The sequence below is a fragment of the Castor canadensis genome, chromosome 9 (genome assembly GCF_047511655.1).
Source record: "Castor canadensis chromosome 9, mCasCan1.hap1v2, whole genome shotgun sequence".
Lineage (NCBI taxonomy): Eukaryota > Metazoa > Chordata > Mammalia > Rodentia > Castoridae > Castor > Castor canadensis.
The window spans coordinates 118,338,979-118,366,717 of record NC_133394.1 but is presented as its reverse complement, the minus strand read 5'-3'; the positions used below and the strand labels follow the sequence as shown (position 1 = coordinate 118,366,717).

The 27,739-nt window shown below is 34.5% G+C and overlaps 1 long non-coding RNA gene across 1 annotated transcript in view; it reads left to right on the top strand.

Moving 5' to 3' along the window:
* LOC141410772 (uncharacterized) overlaps positions 1-27,739 on the top strand; it is a 201,065-nt gene that overhangs the window by 168,059 nt on the left and 5,267 nt on the right. The window contains exon 2 of the long non-coding RNA XR_012435555.1: positions 1,913-2,020. This is a non-coding gene — a long non-coding RNA (uncharacterized lncRNA). The remainder of the gene's footprint in view (positions 1-1,912; positions 2,021-27,739) is intronic.

The window sequence follows — 27,739 nt, the reverse complement described above, 5'->3', positions numbered from 1 at the left end:
CCTTAAAAGCAACTGAGACCAATAGGAAAAGGGGACCAGGAACTAGAGAAAAGGATCGATCAAGAAGAATTAACCTAGAAGGTAACACACACACATAGGAAATCAATGTGAGTCAACTCCCTGTATAGCTATCCTTATCTCAACTAGCAAAAACCCTTGGTCCTTCATACTATTGCTTATACTCTCTCTACAACAAAATTAGAAATAAGGGCAAAATAGTTTCTGCCAGGTAGCGAGGGGGTGGGGAGGAGAAGGAGGGAGGGGATGGGAGAAGGGAGGAGAAATGACCCCAAGCAGTGTATGCACATATGAATTTAAAAAATTGTTTTCTAATTAATTCATATGAAGGAAAGACAACCTAATAATCAAGACACAGAATTTGGAGTCTTTTTCTTCTGCTTCCTAGTTGGACAATCTGGTCTAGTTGGGGCAGGTGTTGCCAATCTCCACTTCTCCTCTTCTCCCCTTGAGGATAGTAGGAAACTTGAATTTATCTTTGACTAATGAAATAAGACCAGACCTGGTGAGAATTCCTTCTGACTGGCAGTCTTTAAAAGCCAATGTTTGGTTCTCCAAGGAGCTTGAGAAGCTACTGGCTTTAGAATCTCCCTTATCCTGAAAACCATTGCAAGGAAAATTGCCCTGCAGAATCACTGAAATCTGCAGCATATTCTTTTAATAAACCTGGTAATAAACTTTTTCTGCATTAAGATAATTGAACTTCAAGCTTGTTGTCGCCATCCATCCTTGCCGGGCCTGACAAACACTGTAAATTCCTTAAAGTTTCTAGTCTCTATTTTCTTTTTGCAAAATGATGACAATAATACTTAATCCTCACAGGGATATTATGACTATTAATTTGAGAGTTTGTAATTTAAATGCTTAAAACTAACTTCACTTATCATGGGGTCAAATGTGGCTGTCTTTCTAGCATTATGTGTCATAATATGTATATAGCTTCTAGTTGGATGCTGTGCACCCATGCCTAATAATAGTCTCTGATTATTAAAATGGCTCAATCAACTGAATGTATAGTTTGAAGGATCCACCACATTGAAATAAAGATTTTTTTTATTTAGAAGTTCTAAAATACCCTTCAGCTTCATTGATGATGTCAATATATTTGGATAATGTTTTAAACACAGTGGAAATAGTTATTGATCACTAACTCAACATATGCAGCTGAATGAAAATCATGTGCAAATAAGTTCCAAGTGCATTATCAATTATACTTTTCTAGTTGGTGAACCTTTCTAATATGCTACCTCAGGTTCCCCATAAGAAAAATAGTCAAAGTATTAAAAATTAACTTTTACCTTTTGCCAGTAATATTAATGTATCTTATAATATTGAGGGGGTGAGAATGAAAATAAAAAACCTCTTATAAGAGAGCAAGATGATTGTAAAAATGATGGAATTGGAAAGAAATGACAGGGTCCAATGTGAGCTTCCTAAGAAATCATATTTCCCAAAAAGTACTTTCCAAAGAGTGGGTAGAAATATAATATTAAAGACAAGAAAAAGCTGAATAACTATGGCACTAAATGGTGGATTTTTGTTTTGGATTCAGATATTTTTCTTTAGATATATTCTCCGCAGGCTGATGATAAATAAATAAGATATTTAGTTAAAATGAGTTTAAGATTTTTGCCAATATTAAATAAAATAGATGAAAGAGAGAGAGAGAGAGAGAGAGAGAGAATGACCAACATTCAGTGGAGAGGTTCAAGTGGTAGAGTTCCTGACTAGCAATCACAGGGCCCTGAATTCGAATTCCAGTACCACAAAACATACTGAATGCCATACAACAGTGAATATTATTCTCATGCTCACTAATATTTAGGTTGCTGTGTAGGCTCTGTTTTTGCTGAAAACTAAAAACTTGAATGTGGTTTATGTGTTTTCTATACAGGAACGAATATAGAACTCTTAAACTGGCCAGTGCCGCCATGGGAACGGGACTAGGAAGGAGTGAAGAGGACTGGAGGAGATGAACCAATTGAGGCTGTAATGCATATGTGTATGTAAATAACACAAGGAAACTCCTGCATAGCTATCTTTATCCAAACTAGCAAAAATGTCATATTTTTCTTTTTATATCTTATCTTTTTTTCTACAAAACCAGAGACTAGGAGGGTAGAACAGGTTGTGGGAGGAGATTGGCACCAGTGGGAGGGGGGAGGTAACTGGGAAAGGGGTTAGGAGGGTGACTATGATGCAAATAATGTATACACATGTATATAAATGCAAAAATGATACATGTTGAAACTGCTCCAGGAATGGGGCTGGGGGGATGAAGAAGAGCAGTGGAGAGGGTTTTTCAAGTACGATATATTTGATACATTGTAAGAACCTTTGTAAATGCCACAGTGTACCCCTATCCAACACAATAAAGGAACAAAATAAATAAATTGCTGGAGTTTAACTGATCAAGGCTGAGTCCAGCTGGGTTTGGCTCAATGCTGTGGGTTTGGTCTATTTAAATATTCATCATTTTAGATCAGAAGCTTCAAAACTAAAGGATGATTATTTTTTTTTCAGGAAAATATTTTCAAGCTCTAAAATGAGAGAATGGCAACATTCTCTGAGCTAAGGCTCAGAGCCAGCACATGCCACTTTTTTCCATTATCTCATTTGTTGTCAAAGAAAACTCTTATGGCCTAGTCCAATATCAATTAAGTTAGTGTAGTGCCTTCTCTTTGTATAAGTTAGAGCTGGTATGAATGTGCGATGAGCCATGATAAAATCAAAAGTCTTATCTAAGCGTGCTGCCATATGTAACTGAAGTATACATTCCATTTGACTTAAATGAAAAAGAATGTTCAATAGGATTAGGAAGTCTAGGAACAGAATTCATTCGAAACTCTTAAGAGATTACACAATTCTGCAAGTATTTATTCTTGGATATGTAAAAAAGGGGCTTGAATCCTTGTTTAGCATTTGACTACTGGCAGCTTTTAAGTCACACCCCTCCCTGTCCCACTTATTCCTCATCTCTAGGAAAGCAGATTAAAATAAAGGCCATGTATTCCGCCTTTTGTGCTAGCAGAAATTTATAACCCTTACCTAACTTTCTTTCCGTAACCTTCATAAAAATCGGAAGCCAATTTCTTTTCCTTGTTTTCTTAAGACAATTTTAAAACAATTTGAAAAAGTTGGCTGGGTTCCCCCAGAAAGCCTTATTATGGCATTTTTGTAACCTCATGGTGTGTCTGTGACATCATCAGTCTTAGCCTGAAAACCAATTTAGATGGGGGTCCATGCTGTCTCTACTATAGTTACACCAAGTGGTTTCTCAAAGTATAGAGAACTATCCTGTGCAGTTTGATAATAATTCACAAACACAAGCCCGACTCCAAATCAAATAAATATGAACTTTAGATTATGAAAAACACCATCAATAATTTAATATAGATAAAGTTAGAAAATTACTGCTGAAATACTTCCTTAGAGTAAAACTTATTTTTCTTCTATTCTATTTAGATATTTTGGTTGGTTGCTTTTATTAGACAAAACTGGAAGGCAGATTTTATTATGCACGAAATATCATAAGTTTAAATACAGCATGTAGTTAAATATAAACTTGATCAAAATTACTTAGAATCAGTTTCTTGGGAATGTATTTATGATAAGTTGACTTAAATAAATATTCACATAACCATATTTGTCATGTTTATTGTCCCTAGTGAAGTTTAACTTTTATGAGAAGCAGATTTATATTTTTCCTGCATACTACAGCATTTCCAGTGTCCAACAGAGTGTCTATTGTATGATAGCTGTCTTAATATATGCAATTGGGAGAGAGGAAGGATGTAAAGAAGGAATTAAATGCAACAGCACAAGGGAAAAAGAAGGAAGGTAGAAGGAAGGAAGAAGAAAGGAAGGAAGGAAGGAAGGACAGAGGGAAGGAGGGAAAAAAGTAAAAAAAGAAAAAATGCAAGGAAAAAGAGAGAAAAGAGAATATTAGATGGCCTAGGATTTTATCTGTTTCAACAATATTCTAGAAATATATTGAGTATTCCTCAAGAGTGGATAATGTTTTGGAATACAGTTTAAACAACTAAAACAGGTTTGTTTTGATGGCATTGTCCTTTGTGTTTCCTTGACCTTCATTTTTCACATCATTTCACTTGTTCAGAGTTGAGTATATGCCTGTGTTGATGAGTGACACTAATCTTTCGATTTTAACATATAGGTCATTCTTTTTTTTTTTTTTTCATTTTTCTTTTATTATTCATATGTGCATACAAGGCTTGGTTCATTTCTCCCCCCTGCCCCCACCCCCTCCCTTACCACCCACTCCACCCCCTCCCGCTCCCCCCCTCAATACCCAGCAGAAACTATTTTGCCCTTATCTCTAATTTTGTTGTAGAGAGAGTATAAGCAATAATAGGAAGGAACAAGGGGTTTTGCTGGTTGAGATAAGGATAGCTATACAGGGCATTGACTCACATTGATTTCCTGTGCGTGGGTGTTACCTTCTAGGTTAATTCTTTTTAATCTAACCTTTTCTCTAGTATGGGTGACCAAACCTGGCCACGTAAACTAAAGTAGCTATCAAGTCATGCCATCGTCTTTCCCTATAGAGCTTTTCTGCAATGCAGTCAACTTTCTAATATTTTTTTGAATACTTACTTGTTTTCTCTTATTCCTTCCTCATCTCTCTCCACTGATGCAGGTTTTATAAGAAATCAGAAGCTGCCATTATCTCTATTTTGTTACCCAGATCAGCTGATTGAGCATTATGATCATTTATGAATGAATGAATAAATAAACAAGGCAAAAGACTATCTTTTGTTTAATTATTTCAGAATAAGTTCTTGAAACCTACCCCAAGAAACATAAGCATGAAAGGAGTTTATAAGGGGTAAATTATTTGAATAAGACAAGTGTTGTGAAGTTCCAAATTGGCTAAAAACTAAGGGACCTCAAACTTTGAAATTAACTGTAAAGACAATGTGATGAAAAGAATGCAGATTAAGCTTTTGTAACCCATAATAAAGTGAAGTTAGTTCAGTTGCACAGACGAGAAAACTATCATGAGGTATATGACCTAATGATAGACGGTTGGGACCATGATGCCTATGGCTGACTCTGGAGGGAGCAGCACCCGCATTGTAGACCACCCAGCATTCATTCAAGAGAACACCTTCTGCTCTCACTACAAGTAGCTTTATGGCAGTATCAAATAGCCCCTACAAATCGTCCAGCTCTTCTTCAATATGTCTATTGTATATGTTCAAGTCCAGACACTTACAGCAACCAACATTACACCCATACAAAGGTCATCCAATGCATTTAACTCTAGCAATGATACTTATTTCTCAAAAATGTTGTTTAGTCACATCCAGAAATTCCATTTCAATCTCTTTTTCAATGACCCAGGCAAATATACATTCCCTGATACTGAAGCTGGAGTTTGGACAATTATAGGGACAATTATAGAGACCTTCTGTCATGAATCATGACTTCATGAAACCACATTGAAATATTTATCAACCTGGACATTGATGGCTGTAATCCTAACTGTTTGGGAGGCTGAAATAAAAAGGATTGTGGTTTGAGGCCAGACAAGGCAAATAGTTCTTGAGACCCCCATCTGCAAAATAACCAGAGAAAAATAGACTAGAGGTGTGTCTCAAGTGGTAGATCACCTGCTTTGCAAGCATGAAGCCCCAAATTCAAATAAAACCCTGATTTTTGATTTTATCTTTTTTTAGCAAAAACACATAAATTTGCCCAGAGGTAATGACTCATTTGAAACTTAATGCAATAGCCATCTAAGGGAAGAACATATAACTTAAAGAATCATTGAGGGAGATGGGAAAGGAAAAAGTAGCATAATAGAAAAGTAAAATAAACAAAAACAAACAAAATCACAAGAGAATGAAGAACAGAGCAAATAGATCTAATCCTTATCAAATTAAAGGAAATAAACATACCATTAAGTTGATTTTACTTAGAGCAGTACCATGTATATCAGGTAATGTGATAGCTAATATTCTTAATCTTAGCATATCATGAATTTGGGTTGGATTAGTTTGAAAATAACTGGGAATTTTTTTAAGAACTTTCTTATACTCTGCCATTAATTATACAATCATCCAATTTTACATTGGTGATAATAGGACTAATTTTTTAAAAGGACTGTATATTAGGTAACTTCACTCAAAAATTTTGGTGAACAACTAACTATCCTGACTGCTGCATACTTGAAAAGATGTTTATGGGTCTCACATACCAACTTAAGCAATAAATATCTAGATCATAACAAAATTGTATGGGTCTGACATTATTGTGATAAAATCTTTACCTGTAAAAGAGGATTAAATCTTAATAAAAAGGGCTGAGCCATCTTTTTTGACAATGGGCAATTTTTTAAAATATTATTTTATCAATTAAATTAAACATACTTGAATGCACTGAGGTACAGATGTATTGTTATAAGTTTAAGGTCACAATGAATTCTTTTAAGTCATCACCAATCATAGAATTGCCAATAACTGAGTATGGGTGGCTCACACCTGTAATCCCAGCTACTCTGGGAGGTAGAACAATCACTGTTCTAGGTCAGCCAGGGCAAAAGTTAGTGAGACCCTATCTGAAAAATAAACTGAAAGCACAAGGACTGGGGCATGGATCAAGCATGAGGCTTTGAGTTCAATCTCCTGTATCCCAAAATAAATGAGTTGCTACTAAGTATCTCTCTGATGCAACTCTTATCGTCAGAAAACTGGAATTCAAATACAAGAAATATCAGCAGTCACAGGACAATTTAACAAAACTTTTCGGGAAATTCTCAAATTCCTTCCTAACGTGTAGCGCTAAAGATAACTACATCCCTGGAACTTGAAAACCAACTCTTTCATTTCAGGCACACATTTACCCCTATCTTTCTTTAACAGCCCTGGGACATATCTCTATCCTATTTAAATGTATTTCTTAATTATCAATACTTCATTTTTTTGTTGTTGTTGCTTTTTAGAGAGGTCTTACCATGCTAACTAAGACTAGACTGGAAATGGTGAATCTCCTGCCTCAGCCTTCCAAGTGCTAGGATTACAGGTATGAGTCACCACACCCAGTTATTATTAGCATATCATCATTTCATATTTATTTTTGTTATTTACTTATTTGTCCAACGACTCCAATGACAAGATTTGAAAAATACTTGTAACAGCAGCGAATTATGTTTCAAATATTGGAAAACAAATTATCACATGTCTCAAAATACATACAAACATCAATTTGTGTACATTTAAGTTTGAAAAAGGAAGTTAATAATTAGAAAAATGAGATTTGTAATAAAAGCCTCAAAAATTGAAAGCAATATCATATATCAATCCAGTATATTATAAATGAATATATATGATAAAGAAGAGGATTTTTCAAACTTAGGAAAAAAGAAAACTAAGACTTGGCTAGAAAATGGACTGTCATCTCCAATATAGAAAAGATTTCTACAAGTTATTTAGACATGGAGATGAAGCAACCCTATATGTAGTACATATAGTCTCTGAACATATTCATACTAATCTGAACATAATTCATACATATGAATGAAACACTAAAGTGTTTCATTGATATTATTTATTCAATCACTCTCAACTAATCTTATCTAACTTAAACTACTAATTCCTTCCCACTTCTACTAATTAGTACAATACCAGGATAAAAGCTAAGAAAGCCATTCCCCATGAACACTGATGTCTTAACAAGTGCCACATGAGCCCATGTAAGTGTGCTAACATTCACTATTATATGAACTAACCATGTAAGAGACACCATAACCTACTGAAAAGTTTTTCTCTTGGTAGGTATCAAACAATACCAAAACTCTATTAGAGTAATATGCACTGATGTTTTTGTACCCTCAAGGCTCCAAACAGCAGCTGTTGCATAATGATGCTCCTTATCAGTTTTGAAGAAATGAATAAAATAATAAAATGTGTAGTTATTAGAAGCATTAACTTTGACAGAGTATGAACCAAACAAGACAAATGTTGATGCTCAGATAAATTAAGATTCTTTGGGAGGTGGGGGATGGTGAGTTGCTCTTAAGAATCACTTATTATCATTTTGAAGTCTGTCCTATTAGCAGTGGTTCCCCCCTTCATTTCTAGGATGATTAATTTGTGTCTTCTCTGATTTTTAAATAAGAATCTTGTTGGATTTTGATTTGCTTGGGTAGCACACAAATTGATTGCCATTTAAATGGAAAAACAATAGCTTCACATACCTGTCTCAAGAGAAAATGATATATAGAACTCTAGTCAGGTGGAATTCCAAAGTAATGAATTGAAAAAACTCCATAGTACAGAAATAATAAAATGCTGGTAGTATCTTTTGTGCTTAATATACCTCAGGGAATTCTCACCAATAAATATGTCAAGTATAAGTAATGTCTAACAACCATTGAGGTTTAGAGACCAGAAAAATCAACATTATGAAGAGGAATAAAACTATTAAATCTTTGATAATTTATACAAATTTGTATGTATTTTAGGCTATAAAACAAAAATAATCTTCACTAAATCTATATCTTATTGTAAGTATATAGCTCTGCAGTGCTTGAATAGTCATCTTTATATTGTGTGAATTAAATGCAGTATCTATGTGGCAAAAAAATTATGCTTTGAAATCCAAAAAGCTAATGATTGTTGAAAGACATTAACCAGTAGCATTTAAATTTTCAAATAGTATTTTGTTTGCCTTAGAATATGACTCAGACTATGGCAAAATCTATGAAATTAATTCAGTGTCAGAAATTTTGATCCAACATGGTATCAGAAAGCCTGCCAGATATTCTTGATCACAAGTCTATGTAGAATATATTCTGAATTAAAACCATTTTCAGAAAAATACTTAAAATTTTTTCTTATGTTAATCTATTATTGTAACAGCTAGCATGCAGTTTTAGGTTCTGTATTTGTGAATTATGCTTCAATTTTAAAGAAAAAACCTTAAAAATAATATTCTTGTACATTTCTATACAAAGCCTACAAAACCCAATAGGACTTGGCAAAAAATATTGTGTACACATGTATGTAAATGGACAAATGATACCTGTTGAAACCATTCCAGAAATGTGGGAAGGGGGATAAAGTAGAGTGATGGAGGGAGTGAATTCAAGTATGATATACTTGATACATGGTAAGAACATTAGCAAATGCCACAATGTACCACCAGCACAACAATAGAAAATAAGTAAAATAAAACATGCAATTATTAACCAAAAATGATACATAGAGTGAATAATAGCTAAAAGCAGAAAACAACCTAGGTGTTCACAACCAATGAATTGATAAAGAAAATGTCCATATGCACACTGAACTACTCATCATAGAGAGGAATCCTGCCATTTTCCAGGACATGGATGGAACTGGAGATCATTATGTGAAAGGAAATAAGCCATGTGCAGAAAGATAAGACCACATACCTCATCTCACTCACATGTGCAATATAAAATCACTGGTCTCACAGAAGTCAAGAATGGACTGTGGTTACCAGAGCCTGTGGATGGGTTTGCACAGGACATATGACTACACTAAGATGAAAGAAGTAAATTCTAATGTTGTATTATACAGTAGAGTAACTATAATTAATAGCAACACACTGTGTGTTCCAAAAATATCCAAAAGGGTTTTGATATTTTCAGCACAAAGAAATATTAAATGTTCAAGGTGATATATATTCTAAGTATTCTGAATTATTATTTCACAATATATATTGTACCCTATAAATATGTAGAATTAGTTCAATTAAAATAAAAATAAAACTTTCAGAAATGTGTAATCTTTGTAATCTCTTATAAATGTTTTAACATTACATCAAATTTCAAGGCAATCATTAAGCCCATAAAGAAAAAATGAAAGGGCAAGTATGATGGCAGTCTCCTGTAATCCCAGCAACTCAGTAGTCAGAGATTGGAAGGACTGTGGTGCAAAGTCAGACAGGCAGCAGAGAGACTAAAGCAGATACCTTAAAAGCAACTGAGGCCAATAGGAGAAGGGGACCAGGAACTAAAGAAAAGATTAGATCAAAAAGAATTAACCTAGAAGGTAACACACACGCACAGGAAATTAATGTGAGTCAATGCCCTGTATAGCTATCCTTATCTCAACCAGCAAAACCCCTTGTTCCTTCCTATTATTGCTTATACTCTCTCTACAACAAAATTAGAAATAAGGGCAAAATAGTTTCTGCTGGGTATTGAGGGGGTGGGGGGGAGAGGGAGGGGGCAGAGTGTGTGGTAAGGGAGGGGGTGGGGGCAGGGGGGAGAAATGACCCAAGCGTTGTATGCACATATGAATAAAAAAACAATAAAAAAAATAGCGAGACCCCATGTTAATGTGCAAGCAGTGTGTGGTGGTCTGCATCTGTAATAATAGCTATGCTGGAGGCATAGGTATCCTACAGTCTGAAGTCTGTAACAGGCAAAGACATGAGAACCTATTGGAAAAATAACTAAAGCACAAAAGGACTGGAGTGTGGCTCAAATGGTGGAGCTCCTGCTTAGCAAGCACACCCCTGAATTCAAACCCTGATACTTCCAAAAAGAAAATGAAAGCTCAAAACCTCCCTAGATAAATAAATAAACAAATACAAGTATTTGTTTTAAAAGAGTGACAGTCTGTAGGTAAGGATATAAAACATCTCAAACTCAAATAAATTGTTTCCTCAAATTCAAGATGGCATAATCATTTAGAAATATGGTATTTCAGTTTTTTTATAAAGTTATAGACATACTTAGAATGCAACGGTAACAGTTCTCAGCATTATCCTTAATAGAAATAAAAGCCTATGTTTGTGCAAAATTGCATACATTAGTATTGATAGAACCTTTACTCTCAAAATCATTTTCTTATTGTAGCAGACTAGCCTTTCTAAGGCTAGGTGGGTGATTTCCTGGAAAGAGATTATCCTGGGGTAATAAAAAAAAAACCTTTTTCTAATCCAATTGCAGTGTATACATTTGCCAAAAAAAAATCCTATGTATACATTTGCCAACACTCAGCAAACTGTATAGTTAAAGTAAATGTGTTTTATCTTATGTAAATTATAGCACAAGAAAGTTAAAATGATGCCAATCTTTGAGAAAGTAAAAGATATCAGCATAACAATAAAATTTGCCAAATAATACGTACAAAAGACTGCATACACATTAAACTGGCTACTTAAAATAATAATGCTAACATTTTCTAAAACTCACCATGAGGTTTATAGTGGTAACATTTTGGACTGCCTACTATGCCAAGTACTTCAAAAGCAGAGCACTTTCAGGTTTGACCAGACGAGGAACCTGAGAAATGAAAAGTGTGTAACTATGAAGTGAGAATCTTGTTAATCTGCTCATGTTCACAGAGATAGTTGATGCTGTATCAGAATTAACATTCAGATCTCTCAGAGTTCAAAGTCAAATGTCTTTTTTTTTTTAATTTGTTATTTTATTCATATGTGCATACAGTGTTTGGGTCATTTCTCCCTCCTGTCTCCACCCCCTCACCCCCCCCCGCCCCCTCCCTCTCCCTCACTACCCGGCAGAAACTATTTTGCCCTTATCTCTAATTTTGTTGAAGAGAGAGTATAAGCAATAATAGGAAGGAACAAGGGTTTTTGCTAGTTGAGATAAGGATAGCTATACAGGGAGTTGACTCAAATTAATTTCCTGTGCATGTGTGTTACCTTCTAGGTTAATTCTTTTTGATCTATCCTTTTCTCTAGTTCCTGGTCCCCTTCTCCTATTGACCTCAGTTGCTTTTAAGGTATCTGCTTTAGTTTCTCTGCATTGAGGGCAAAAAATCCAATTATCCTCACCCCTCCCTTGTGTGCTCTTGCTTTATCATAGGATCAAAGTTCAATCCCCTTGTTGTGTTTGCCCTTGATCTAATGTCCGCATATGAGGGAGAACATACGATTTTTGGTCTTTTGGGCCAGGCTAACCTCACTTAGAATGATGTTCTTCAGTTCCATCCATTTACCAGTGAATGATAGCACTTATTCTTCTTCATGGCTGCATAAAATTCCATTGTGTAGAGATACACCTTTTCCTGATCCATTCGTCAGTAGTGGGGCATCTTGGCTGTTTCCATAACTTGGCTATTGTGAATAGTGCTGCAATAAACATGAGAGTGCAGGTGCCTCTGGAGTAACCTGTGTCACATTCTTTTGGGTATATCCCCAAGAGTGGTGTTGCTGGATCAAATGGTAGATCAATGTTTAGCTTTTTAAGTAGTCTCCAAATTTTTTTTCCAGAGTGGTTGCACCAGCCTGCATTCCCACCAGCAGTGTAAGAGGGTTCCTTTTTCCCCACATCCTTGCCAACACCTGTTGTTAGTGGTGTTGCTAATGATGGCTATTCTACCAGGGGTGAAGTGGAATCTTAGTGTGGTTTTAATTTTTATTTCCTTTATTGCTAGAGATGGTGAGCATTTTTTCATGTGCTTTTTGGCCATTTGAATTTCTTCTTTTGAGAAAGTTCTGTTTAGATCACTTGCCCATTTCTTTATTGGTTCATTAATTTGGGGAGAATTTAGTTTTTTAAGTTCCCTGTATATTCTGGTTATCAGTCCTTTGTCTGATGTGTAGCTGGCAAATTATTTTCTCCCACTCTGAGGGTGTTCTCTTCAGTTTAGAGACCATTTCTTTTGTTGAGCAGAAGCTTTTCAGTTTTATGAAGTCCCACTTATCTATGCTATCTTTTAGTTGCTGTGCTGCTGGGATTCCATTGAGAAAGTTGTTGCCTATACCTATTAATTCCAGAGTATTTCCTACTCTTTCCTATACCAACTTTAGAGTTTGGGGTCTGATATTAAGATCCTTGATCCATTTTGAGTTAATCTTGGTATAGGGTGATACACATGGATCTAGTTTCAGTTTTTTGCAGACTGTTAACCAGTTTTTCCAGCAGTTTTTGTTGAAGAGGCTGCTATTTCTCCATCATATTTTTAGCACCTTTGTCAAAGACAAGTTGGTTATAGTTGTGTGACTTTATATCTGGGTCCTCTATTCTGTTCCACTGGTCTTCATGTCTGTTTTTGTGCCAGTACCATGCTGTTTTTATTGTTATTGCTTTGTAATATAGTTTGAAGTCAGGTATTGTGATACTTCCAGCATTGTTCTTTTGACTGAGTATTGCCTTGGCTATTCGTGGCCTCTTGTGTTTCCATATAAATTTAACCGTAGATTTTTCAATCTCTTTGATGAACATCATTGGGATTTTGATGGAAATTGCATTAAACATGTAGATTACTTTTGGAAGTATAGACATTTTCACTATGTTGATTCTACCAATCCATGAGCACAGGAGATCTCTCCACTTTCTATAGTCTTCCTCAATCTTTCTTTAAAAGTTTACAGTTTTCCTTGTAGAGGTTGTTCACATCCTTTGTTAGGTTTACACCTAGGCATTTGATTTTTTTTGAGGCTTTTGTAAATGGAATTGTTTTCATATATTCTTTAAAGCCAAATTTCTTAATCTGCTTTACACACCCAGCCTTGGAAAACTTGGCTTTGCTTGAAATCAAAATATCATCCTGATTTGTGTAAATTTTCAGTTGATACTCAGGACATTCCTAGTAAGGGTTCCCTGACCTTTGCTGAAGGTTTACAGGTAACATTCTAAGTGTAAAATATCAGATTTACATTTAGATCAAGAAATGCTTCAGGAAACAGGCTTCCTTTAGAATAGAACAGCTAACACAGCAGCAAAAGGAACATTTGCATAGTGACTTCTGGGACTCCCTCCATCAAAAAATCTCTAAGTTTTGGATTTCTTTACTCACTCTGAAATGTCTAACCTGTGAGGAATTGCAGAAAAAATGAGCAAAAAACTGGATTATTTGTATTTTGTTCTTATTGTGTACAGTTAAAATATGATGAAAGGTTTAAACGTAGATATCTTTAAAGTTAAAGCAGAGGATGGCTTTTTAAAAATAGGGTTTATTATATGTGAAATTGTAACCTTATAAATTGACAGAAATCCAAATGCCACATTCCCATTATGGAATAATTCCCAGGTAAGCATCAGCTTCCTTAGTTTTAATTCTTTGATTTATCATTTTCATTTCCCACATTTGGAAGGGTTCTATTCAGGAGATTTTCTTTTCTTGTGAAATTCAACTCCCAATCATTAAGGAATTTAACTGCCATGGTAGAATTCTGCAGAAAAGATCTAAGATTATATCTTCATCCCTAAGTTGTGTAGAATATTCAATATATATTTAAAACTCTTTGAATGAGTTTAAAAAAAGACTTCTTGAAAAAATAATTCCAATAGTGCCCTTTACTACTTTGTGAAGGCCTAAAATCTGTTAACATTTTCTATTTGGCCAACTATCATATTTATTTAAAGGTGATAGGATCTGACTGAATTTAGGAAAAAGAAAAGGAAAGACATGAAAAGGAAGGGAAAAGAAGGGGAAGGAAGCAAAGGGGCCTGTCTAGAATATTTCAGCTACTTCTTATGATGTGACTTCAAGCTTTTAAGTAGAATATGATCTGTTCAACAATTATTAGATGTTAGCACACAGATGTTTAAGTTTTAATTTCTATATATTTTTTCTCTGTAGATGAGTTACTCGCTCTGTTGTTCACATTCATTCAACAGCAGTCATTGAAATAATAATAAAATGTGTTTACAGGATAAAGTTCTGAATTTCTTTAAGGCTATATGAATGAACTGAAAAGACTTGAAATTCAGAGACATCTGATTTTTGAAACCACTCTTTGTACTTTCTTAGTCTCTGGATTTTTTAGAACTTAATTCCATATCTGATGCATAGGAAATTATTAATGAATGCTTACTGAATAACTGAATGAGAGAATGAATGTGTTTTCCAAATAGCTGAGTACTTAACGTTTTTCTGCAACAATAGTTTTCAACAATCTTCCCAGGCTGTTCTCAAAGACAGAAAGAGGCATAAAATGCTTCAGAAGTTGCACAGAGTTGCAAATGGTTGAAAGTATCCATTTATTTATTTACTTATTTTTATTTATTTATTATTGCATGGCTGGAACTTGAACACAGGGCTACGTGCATGCTCGGCAATTGTTCCACTGCTGAGCTACACTCACTGCCACATAAAATTTTAGAACCCATTGTGTAATCTCTATGAAGCAACACCTGGTAGCATGAATAATTTTGAGCATTATCTTTCATTATATCACACATGAATATAATAATGTTTATAGTTATTTGCATTTACTGAATTATTTGATTGCTTCATAACTTGTCCTCAGGTTAATTTGGTTTCAATGTTTGTTTATTTTGTCTTCATTTTTATTATAACTAGGCCAAGAAATAGTTTTATGTATTTATGGTAACATCCTCCACTATAATTTGTGTCTTTATTCAAAGACTAAAACTGAACAGTAATTGCTATTCCCAATAAAACCCCTATTATGGCTGATAGAGCAGAAACCAGTAATGGAAAAATGACGCCAAGTTCTAGCAGGTTTCGTCCTCCCTGTGTACTGTCTAGGAAAAAAATTAAATTTTCTAGCTTAAAATTTCCTAGACAATTTCCTGGTTAATGCTACATGAGACAGCTTTGAAACACATCATCATTGTCACCATCACTATCATCAGAATTTTATTAACATTTTGAGAATTTCATTGGTAAGACACAAAGAGCCACAAAACTTTTAAAAAGGCCTTAATAGTCTTAATTTGTAATAATTCTTGGAGCACTGAATTTTCAAGAACAGTAATGATTTATGCTCATTTTCCCCAAGGAGGCTATAATTCTCAGCACTTAATCTAGAAGTACATGAATAATAGTAAACAAAGAAGAAGTAACTAGAAAACAGTAAGGAGACACAAAAAACAACTGAAAAGATAGTGTCTCTCAGAGGTAATGTCTGCTGTACAAGATAATGCCAGAATTCCTATGGACCCAAGACTTCTGGGTGTCTCCCATTCTTCCCATTATAAAAGGATGTTCTTAGATTAGATCTAATTTCCTGCTCCCATTATACCATTGCTAATTAGATGCTGGATGAGGCATTCCAAAAACTTATAAAACTAACTTCTTAGAAATGGAACATATCCCTCAATGAGATGTATAAGATAAATATTTTGGGGAATAATAGTAGGTTTCAAATAATGATGTGAATTGTTAATTTTCCAGATAAATTATCAGTAACTCATAAAAAGAATTTTATTAAGAATCAACATAATGATTAATCACCATATCATATGCCATTTCTAATCTTGGGTTCCTAGGGTCTTTATTACCCAATAAAGGTAGTATTTGTTTTTGCTTCTTGAGACAGGGTCTTCTGATGTAGCCCAGGTTGGCCTCAAACTGGTGATCCTCCTGCTTCTGCTCTAGACTACCAGGATTATAAGTCTTTACCACCACACCTTTCTTCCAATCTGAGGTTTTAAATTTTTCCTTTAAAGTTCTTCCTCATTAATTCTTGATCTCACAATGCCTCACAACTATAGATTCTCTACTACTTTTGAGCACTCAGACTTAAATGGAAGCAAGTCCAGATCTTTTTTATTTGATCTCCTCATCTAAAACAATGCTAAAATGGACATAAATATTAAATGAGATTTTACCAAAATTATTCAGGCAAAGAGAAAAGAAAATATAAATGAGATCATAAAATATGTTAGCTAGTCCACTCAAAAATAAAGACAGCAATTCAGTTTTTGGGAATCCATTATTTTAATTTGGTACGTGCTCCCAATATTGAGTATTAAATATGTGTCATTGAAATTAAAGCAGTTCATGCATTAATATCATGAGACCCAAGCAAGAGTTTTACACAGGTTAAAGTGGACAGTGTAATAATAAAATGAGCAATAAAAAATGAGTGCTATGTGAATAAATGAACAAAAAAATAAAATAAATAAAAAAAAGAAGACCCAACTACTTTAATAAAAAAAAATGAGTGCTATCTGCTAAACAATAATGTTAATTCAAACAATGGAACAAAATAAGCATGTCAGAAGTCATCCATCTTTATAGAATATAACCTTCCTCTCCTGAAATTCAAAAAGTAGTAATACAAAAACAATGTGCAAAAGTTTAGTATATATAGAGAAAATATGTTTAAATAAACATATTGAATAATGATGAAATGAACATGGGAATGCAGGCATCTCCTCCTGGTCTTATTTTCAATTTCCTTGGGTTTACAACTAGAAATGGATGCAGGACAGTTCTCTGGATGCCTTGACTGACCCAGTTCTCCCCTTTGCCTCATCAAATAATTGCAGAGTATGCAGGGAATGCAATGTATTGAGGCAAGGAAGGAGCTAAAATCAACGTGGCTCTATCACAGTCCCCACCTGGACGGAGGATTCTCTTCTATACTTTGACTCAGCATTTCAAGTTACCCTTAGAAGTATAGAACCTAGATCAGGCTTCTTTTCAGGTCCCTCAGAAACAGTGTAATTATTTAAGTCTCTAATGTATTTTGAGTTAACTGCTTTATGATATATCAAAGATATCTAATAGCATTAGCTATCTAGCAGCACTTCTTTTTTATTATTATTATTATTCATTTATCCACATGTGCATACATTGTTTGGGTCATTTCTTCCCCCTGTCCCCCTCAGTTCCAGGCAGGTCCTGCTCTGCCTTTATCACTAATTTTGTTGAAGAAAATAGACAAGCATAATAAGGAAGACAAAGTGTTCTTGCTAGTTGAGTTAAGGATAGCTATACAGAAATATTCCTAGCATTGCTTTCGTGTACACATGTTATGACCCATGTTGATTCATCTCTAAATGATCTTTACACTAGTTACTGATCCCCTTCTCATGATAACATCTGTCGCTTTTAAGGTTTCTGTATTAGCTCCTCTGGAGTGGGGACATCAAATTCTTTCATGGTTTGGGTTTTCTACCTATTTCTATATCACCTGTATGTGCTCTCCCCTTGTCATGTGATTCCAGTCCAACCACATTGCTGCATTTTCCCTAGATACAAAGTCTGTATATGAGGGATAGCATATGATTTTTGGTCTTCTAGCTTGGCTAACCTCTCAGATGTTCTCCAGTTCCATCCATTTACTTGCAAATTATAAGATTTCATTTTTCATGGCTGAGTAAAATTCCATTGCAGCACCACTTCTTGAAGAGACTATCTTTTCTCCATTGTGTATTCTTGGCAACTCTGTCTTTAGATGTGTAAATTTTATTGCTGTTTTTCTGATGTCTGTTTTGATGGCAGGACCATGCTGTTTGGATTGTGATACCTTTATAATGCAATTTAGAGTAAGGAAATGTGCTGCCCCTAGGTTTATTCTTCTTGCTCATGATTGCTTTCCTACATGGGGTCTCAGTGGCTCCATGTGAATTTCAGAACTGTTTTTTCTATTTCTATAAAACATGGGAATTTTGATAAAGATTATATTGATGTTGACCACTCAGAGTAGAATGGAGAGTTCAAAAATATTAATTCTTAAAATTTGTAAGCATACAATATTTTTCCATTGACTTGTGTCCTTTAAATTTTCCTTCATTTGTTTTATAATTCTCAGTATACAAGTCTTTTTTCATTTTGGTTAAAAATATCTTGCTAATTTACTATTTAATAATTTTGTTGCTAAAGCAATTGATGAGGTGATTTTTTTAATCTTTAAATTTTTTGTTCACAGTAAATTTCTGATGATTGTACATATTGTACATATCTTATTGTTCATGAAATCAGCTATAACAATTTTCATTCTGGGTTAATCTAGAGTTATGCTATAATATTGTACTACAGAACTGCATAATTTAGATGACATAGACTTCATTTGTTAATAGATAGTGGTGAAGAGACATGATCATTTCCACATATACCATCTAGTACTCATCATAAAGTCCTGTAATAAAGTACTATGATTGACTGAGCCACTTGCCTTTGCAAAAGATGTTGGTATTCCAAGCTGACACACACACACAGCAAGGCAGAAAATAGCAAGCTTTAAATCTCTCTCTCTCTCTCTCTATTTCTCTTTCTCTCTCAAATACACACATACACACACATACATTGTGCTCCTTAGAGCATTCCAATTTTGAACATAGCTAAACATCAAAATAGATTTTAAATGCTTATCACAAACATTATCAGTAAATCAAATCTCACTTTGTGCCAGCAGAGAATAAAGTCAGACTGACTTCTTATTTAGAGATAATAAAACACTGGGCATCAACACCCACATTAAGCGCTCTTACTTGTTGCTGACAGAAAAGAAACAAGTTACAGATGAATGAAAACACATTCCAATTGATCTTATCATTCTTATATATTGTCAATAAAATAGGTGCTGTCCTGAGATAATATCATTTGCCCTCTTTGTCACATCTGTCCTTTCTGTAACTCTAGCAGAATGCCTGATAAATGTAGGAATACAATAGTATTCTTTTATATATGGAATACCAAGAAACATTTATGGGGCAGGCATAAACTTTAGAAACACTTTATATTATTGGCCTGAACTTTCAGTATTACTCATACATTCAAACTATCAACCATGATATTAAGTCTCTGAATGTAAAGTGTTATCACATAAAAGATCCAGTAGAGAACTTTCAACTTTGTTCTTAGAATAAACATGGAATTATAAATTTACTTGCTCTATAGTGCTTTCTTTAGTAAAACTTAGCAGAGATTGTGGCTTGGTATCAAATAAGAAAAGTGACCTAATAATCCCAGAACTTGGGAGGCTGAGGCAGGAGAATAGAGAGTTTGAGGCCAGCCTGAGCTACACAGTGATAAGCTATTTCCCCACTCCCCACAAAAAAAGAAAGAAATGTTTTAGTGAAACATCCAGAAATTCATTTTCGTAAGTATTTTTGAACACTGAACAGATGAAGATATTCAACCTAGGCAAACACAGCAGCAAGATGCAAAATCAGACACATTGTGATTCACAGTGTTAGTGATACAGAAATCATAACTGATACTGAAACTTGTGCAGATAAGTCAAAGGACTCTGATTAGGAGAGGTAATGATAAAGTAACTTTCTACTCAATAATTATTTTCTTCCTCAGCACAGATTCTTTTCACAAAAATGAAGCTTTTGGGCTTGTTAGGGGAACAGTGAAACTGAACATTTTTAACTCAACCTTCATGAAAAATAGACAAAAATACTCTGCAATCCTTTTTCAAGAAGAAAATCTTCAGAGTCAACATGGTTACAGAAACCCCATCAAATACATCCCTTCCCACCTAGATCTGCACCTGACCACAGTGCTGCATGAGCATAGAATAAGCATTTGTCACCAAGAAAAGTTTAAGACAGAGTGTAAACCAGTCATCAAGGATGCATGGCAGACATGTTAGGAACAGTTCTTTCAAATGGAATTTTTTTTAAGACTTGGAATGTAAAGGCTTAAATATCAGCTAACTGGTGAAGCATTGTCCTTGCTTTTAACCTTAAGAGCACACAAGCAAATTACAGTTGCATCTTTATTGTTAGAACAGCTATGAATGTTTTATCATTGTCCTCTTGCATAATATTTATAACTTAATTACAAATACTTTGATTTCTAGGTTGGAATTATGAATTAACATTGAAATTTTAGGCAAAAGATAAATTGTTTTCAATACCATGCATACTTTCTATATTTTGACATTTCATATACAACAGTTTGGAGTAGAGAAAAGGCAATGAGATTCAGAAAACCTAATAAAAGATCTTGTATATGATAAATTGTGACTTTAATAATATCAAATTGGAAAGTGAAATCATCAGAATCATTTTTAATTTATTTATAAATTAATTATGACAAACTTTTCTTTAGATCATCCTATGCATTTTACATAATAATATATTTGCAGTGATACTGTTTTACTGAACAAAGCCCATTTTTCACCATTGTTTGTCAGAACACACATACTATAAAGGAAAGCAGAGAAATGTATGCTTGTCTATGTCTTAGATGGAATTTGAAAGGTCACAAGCTGTTGACCTAGGAGTGAAGCAATGACTGTAAGACAGGATTGATGGTCATCCAGCACCATGCTAGTTGATGCTCCAAGAGAGAAACTAGCAATACTTCACATATCTGGCAACATTGATTACAAACACATCATTATTTCACGCATAGCAACATGTCCCTTAATGGTGGGGATACATTCTGAGAAGGGTCATTAGTCAATTTTGTTGCTGTGTAAACCTAGATAGTACAGGTGAATCACTTGAACTGGCCTCTTGATGAAATGAGATGTGGTAAACTCAAAGATGTGAGAAATAGTAGCTTTCTGTTCTATAGTAAAGTCTTTTATAGCAGGTAGAAGGAATATACTCTAAACTAATGATTTAAAATCACACTATAGCAGATACATGAACCAGTACTGTAGTTGTGTACTATCAAGTTTGATCAAATATGCATAACTTTATTGCTATAATTTCACATGACTAGCAGCACAGTAAGTTTAGTCTTACCAGCATCACCATAGACATAAATAATGCACTGTGCTATGATATCAAGATACCTGGGAGGGCTGAATATAATTATGACTATCTTAAAAAGGAAGAGGGAGGCAGAAGAGAAGCAGGGAGAGATGACCATGAATCATTGGTCAGAGTAATGTTACACACTGTTGGATTGACGATGGAACAAGTAACCACAAGTAACAGTATGAAAGCCGCCTCTATGATCTTGAAAGAGCAAACAAATTGATTCTCCTCTATTATTCCATAACGAATATAGTTGTTAATCCCTTGATTTTTAGCAAGTCATTTCTGTGCTAGCCTTATTACCTCCAGAACTATCAGATAAGTTTGTATTGTCCTAAAAAGTCACTAGGTCTTTGATAGTTTGTTACATTAGCAACATAAAAACAAACCTAGAAAGTAAACGGTACAAGTTTCTGCTTAGCTAACCTTTCAACCTGTATTTGCTGAATGAGGACTCTGTTCTAATTTCTAGTTCCCTTAGAAAAACATGGTATAGTCTGTGTTCTCAAGGAACTCACAAGAATAGTGAGGAATCCAGAGAGAGGCAAAGAAGCACAGTGGCATACTGTGATTTACATTGTTATGTTAGTGACCTGTCTGTTACTGAGACAAAAGTCTTAAGACTGACAACTTCAAAAGACAAGGAGTTTACTTTGGCTTATTGTCTCAGTTGACGCTCTTGTTTTTGAGCCTGTGGTAGTCAGAACATCATAGTGGGGATCTTGAGGTGGAGCAAAGCTGTTTACCTCATGGCAACCGGGAATCAGGGAGAAAGAGGGAGAGGACGAAGTCCCAATTTCCCTGTCCATCAAGAGCATGATCCCAGTGACCTCCCTTCTAACAGTCCCACCTTACAAAGGTTCCATTACCTTCTAGTAGCACAATAAACTAGTGATCACTCCTTCAACACATCTGCCTTTGAGAGTTACTAAAGATCTAAACCATGACACTTCTAACCAGCAGAAGTACAGCCATAAATGGTCAGAGAATTTTATAGAAAAATCATGTCCTTTTCATGCACATATGACATTAGTAACTTTAAGTTCTTGTAGTGGTAAGAGCAGAGATAGGACTGAATTCTACTACCAAAAGCAGAATACTTATCAGTTTTATATTTGAGTTAAAAATTCACATATTTTTATTTAAATAATCAGAGGATGATAATATCTTAACTATATAGTAGATTTTCTATTGCATTCATACTCTAGCAAGCAAGAGAAATTTTCCACAGCTTTTAAAAGTGTTGAATGATTTACCACACTATTTAAAAAACAGTGATAGACATTATTACATACCAGAAGCACCTGTGATGTGCGTAAGCCTGGACTTCTGAGCTAGTGCTTTGTAGGAGAGAACATTTTAGTCAGAGCTAACACTTTAGACAAACCATTCCAAAAAGCTTGACTCTATAATTGCTACTCTACAGTATTTTCTTTATGGACCCCACCAAGAGTCTTCCCACCCAAATTTTCATAGTTGGGAGCATCTGAATAAGAAGGGAGGAGTTGAATCAAACAGAGAGGAAAAGACTGAAAAGATAAAGCTACTGGCAAAGGGTTCTCACTGAATCACTGTTAGCTGCTTTTGTTCTACTTTCCTCTGAAAACAAGTGAATTGTTTGAATTTGATAAGTAACTTTTATTATTATTGCTGGATGCTTATATGGATTCTTGCTGTTTATCATAAATGGTTAATATAATATTTAATATAGGTATTTATCCTAAATTCACAAAGTTTGGAAGACTTCCCCCTTGTAGTTATTAAGTACCTAGTCTATAGATCCAGCTTCTCTGGATCTAAATACTGGCTCAGACATTTTCTCCCTGAGAAACCTTAAACAAACTTTTCCTTGTTTCAATTGCCTTACATTATAGAATGGGATTGCAAAGAATATATACAAATGACCAGCAGAACCAAAAGGAGATATGACTATAACTGCTAGTCAATGTTATGCTATGCTTCCTAACTTAAGATGGAAGAAATATGAAAAAATCACTAATTATCAGGTTATCACAGTGAAATAAGTAAAATTGAAAATACAAATTCCATATGAACCTACAAACCCCATATGAATCAAGAAATGGAAAATACACACACACACATGCAAACACACACATGAATTAAAAACAGGACCTTAACTAGCTATCTGTGACTGCCTCTAGATCAGCGATCCTTCAATAAAGCATCAAAGAGCTATCTGTACCTCTATATTCATTACAGCATTATTCAAATAGCCAATATAATAGCCAATGTTTCAATGAACAAATGGATAAAAAATATAGCATATACATGAAGTAGAATATTATTCAACCTTAAAAAACAAGGATAGCCTACCATTTGTAACAGCACAGATGAGCCTAGAGGCCATTATATTAAGTGAAATAAACCTGGCACAGAAAAAAATTCCCTATGTTCTCATTTATATGCCAAATGTAAAATAGTCTAACTCATAGAAGTAGAAAGCTTGGTGGTATTTGCCAGAAGCTAGAGTTGGGGAGAAAGAGGTGATATTGATCAAAGAGTACAAAGAGACAATAGCACAAGATGAACAAGTTCTAGAGATCTACTGAACAGCAGAATGCCTGCAGATAACATAATTATAGTACATAGTTAATATTTGTTAATATATATCTTATGTTAAGTATTCTTTCCATATGAAATAATAGCAGAAAAAGGTCTTGGAGGAAACTTTGGAAGATGATGGATTGAATATATTTATGGCCTTTGATGGTGTAAATGCTTTTATATTAATGTGAGTCAACTCCCTGTATAGCTATCCTTATCTCAACCAGCAAAAACCCTTGTTCCTTCCTATTATGGCTTATACTCTCTCTACAACAAAATTAGAAATCAGGGCAAAATAGTTTCTGCTGGGTATTGAGGGGGTGGGAGGGAGAGGGAGGGGGTGGAGTGGATGGTAAGGGAGGGGGTGGGGGCAGGGGGGAGAAATGACCCAAGCCGTGTATGCACATATGAATAATAAAATAAAAAAAAAAGAGTATACTCAGTGCCAAACTCATAGAGTTGCATACATTGAATATATACAACTTTTTACATGTCAATCATGACTCAAAGTGATTTAAAAGGAACTGTTTGATTGAAGGATTGTTTGAGAATAACATAAGTAAATACTGAATTTTACTTAGACTTTTTCATGACACACAATAAGCATTAATTATTTATTTGTTAAATAAATAGGAGATGAATTCAAACTGCCTTAATTTCTTATAAGGCATTAAGTTTTTGTAGCCTTTATGTTTCTACTATTCTGTGTTTAAAGACAGTAGTGTTTAAAGACAGGTGTTCTCCTGCACGTCTTTAGTTATTTGGTGTGATGAACTAACAATGGCGAGACATACAATTGATGCAGAAGCTGGGGTGTGGTTTAGTAGTAGAGCACATGCTTAGTGTATGAGAGGCCTTGAGTTCAATAACTAGTACATTAGAGAAAGATTAAAAGATTTCGGAACCTCATGGAACTCAGAGTTTAGCGACAGGAGCAGATATTACACAAAGGTTTGCAAATATAATGAGTGTTGTGAAAGAGGAAACAAGAGGGCATTGTTAACACATACATGATATGATTTAATGAAATATGTTTTAAGGTAAAAGGTTAAAAATTCAGCATATCATCTAAAGTATTATAAGTATTCAAACATTGCATATTCTCTGATGAGTACATCATACCGAGTACATAATAAGACACTAAGGTAGCTGCTATGCTGAAAGAGCTTATCTGCCAAGAAGGTCTTGTTACATTAAAACCAAATGTTTTTTCTGCTATGTTGAGTCCACTTTCTCAACACACTATACAGTTTGAAGCATAATGGCATGTTAGCACTGTAAACATGAAAAGAAACAAGGATTCAACTTTATTCCTCAAACTAAGATTCTCCATACATTTTAGAGCAATTTTGGAGATTTTATGGGGTAAAAACTTTTAAAGTAGCAGTTACTAAAAAAAAGAAGAAAATTAATTTGACAGGTAAAGAATAACCATGGACAAGTGTCTCAGTGAACCTACACATTTAACTACAGAAAAGACCATTTAATCTGAAGATTTTTAGTGAATTTACAATAAGCAATAATGCATTCCCTTTTTTTATGAATGGGCATTTTTAATAGTCATTGAATTCTAATGACAAACTATCTTGTTCTCTTCCATCATACAGATTTGAGGAAAAATATCCTTAAGTGCACTTATAATTGAGTCCAAACTCTAAGGGGTCACTTCTAAATCTTTCAAGTTGAAGAAAAAAGCATCAATAATTAGTTACATTGATCCACTCATATCCAGAGGGCCTGAGAGTAAGTATGGAAATAAGTAAAATTACTATTCTACAAGTAGGGTGACTATGTCTTTTTCTAGCAATAGGAATGATCAGTAAAAATAAGGAAGTAGCACTGCTACTAGACAATATTCCACAAAAAGGAGGATACATTCTAGCTGGTTAGAGCAATAAGAAATTCACTACAGGGTTTTAAATAGTTTAATGAATCATTAGGAGGTTGACAAAAATAAATACAAGATGATACTTTCAGGAAACACTGCCAAAACTACATCAGAGAATGAGCTACCAAAAGTGCCAGGGTTTCTATGATCTGGAAACCACATGCTGAATTGAGATACTGACAGAGCTGTTTTAGTCCACACACCACAACTGCACATAGAGTCCCTTCTTAATGACTGACAAGCTGGTGTCAGATTCCAAATCATGGGGTAATGGTCATGTTCAAAATAGATGTTCTTCATGTTCAAAATAGATGTTCTCCTGGTGCCTATGCTGATGCTCACTAGACCCGTACCTAGGTTGACTGTTCTGCAAACAAATACAAAATAAATAGAATTAAAAGTCTATATCACATAGGTTATAGGCAGAATCCTCAGAAACATTAAATGTTTGACTTCTGCCTCACTTTCTACCTTTCACGATGCATGAAAATATTTCCCAGTTTCTCAGGAATTTTACTTGTAAAGGAATTCAAAACAGGTGTTTTCAGTTTTTCTACCCTATTCAGTTGAGAAAATTTCACTAGACAGAAGTTGGAAAGGATGTCAAAAACCAATTACTCAACTGACAGTGACATTTTGTATTATGAATGCTGACAAAAGAATAAATAAGTAAATATGTATTATTTGGCACATTTTAGAAGATTGGAGTATTTTAGTCCAATAGATCTAACCTCTGAGCAATCTGAGCCATTTGCAATTCATACTTGTCAGAAACCAGGAAGAGGAAAAGTAATGCTGACTCAAAAAACTCACCCAAAACTACTGCCTTTCTCAATACTAGCAGTAAAGATTTAGATAAGTGAGAAATGAACAGAGATGGTTTTTCTAACATGCAATAGTCCCTAAGTAAGAGTCCAATTTAATGAAGTAAATATGCTCTGTAGGATCACCAGAAGATATAATTTTTTGTACTCTGTATTGGCACCTCCTAAAGTGTTGTTTAAGTTAGTCAAATCTGGTTTCCAAGCAATTCCTGTTTGCTAAAGCTTGAATTTTGAATGTCCCTCAAAAGTCCATGTGTCAAAAGCTTGGTTGCCAGCCTGTGGCACTATTGGGAGGTAGTTGAAACTTTAAGAAATGGAATGAGTTGAATAAAGTTAGGTCATTTGTGATGTGTCCTAAAGAGAACATTGGGGACTCAGATCCTCCCTGTTTCACTTTTTGTCCCTCTCCTGCCATGAGATGAATAATTCCTACTGCCATAAGCTTCTAGCATGATATTTTGCCTCACAACAGGCACAAAATCAGTAGAGCCAATCAACCATGAACTGAAACCATGAGCCACAATAAGCCTTTCCTCCTTATAAAGGTGTTTATCTAAGGTATTTTGATACAGCAATGGGAAGCTGACTAACACACTATTTCAGTTTGTTAAAAAGTAAAGAAATAACGAAGAGGAATTTACTCAATACATTAAAGGCCAGAGCTAGAAATTGCATAATTCAATTCTTACATTCCATCAATAAGAATTTAGTCACTGACTACCAACTGCAATAGAAACAGAAATGTAGTCTCTAGAATTGGAGTCTTGAATGCAGCTAAAATGTCTATGAACTCAGAAAAAACAGAAAACAGATATTGATGAGACCAAAGAATTTGAGCAAATGGTAATGGAAAAGGATTTAACAGCACTCAATTCCTTGAAATACCTCCATATTGTCTGTTGCACACCACATTTTGATTGACCAACAATATTTATTTTAATAATCAGCTGCTATATTTGTTTAGCATATACACTAGTTTCCTTATTGGATGCCACCTAACTGGAATTATAATCAATAACTGGAAAATAGTTACCAGTCCTAAAATATTACTTT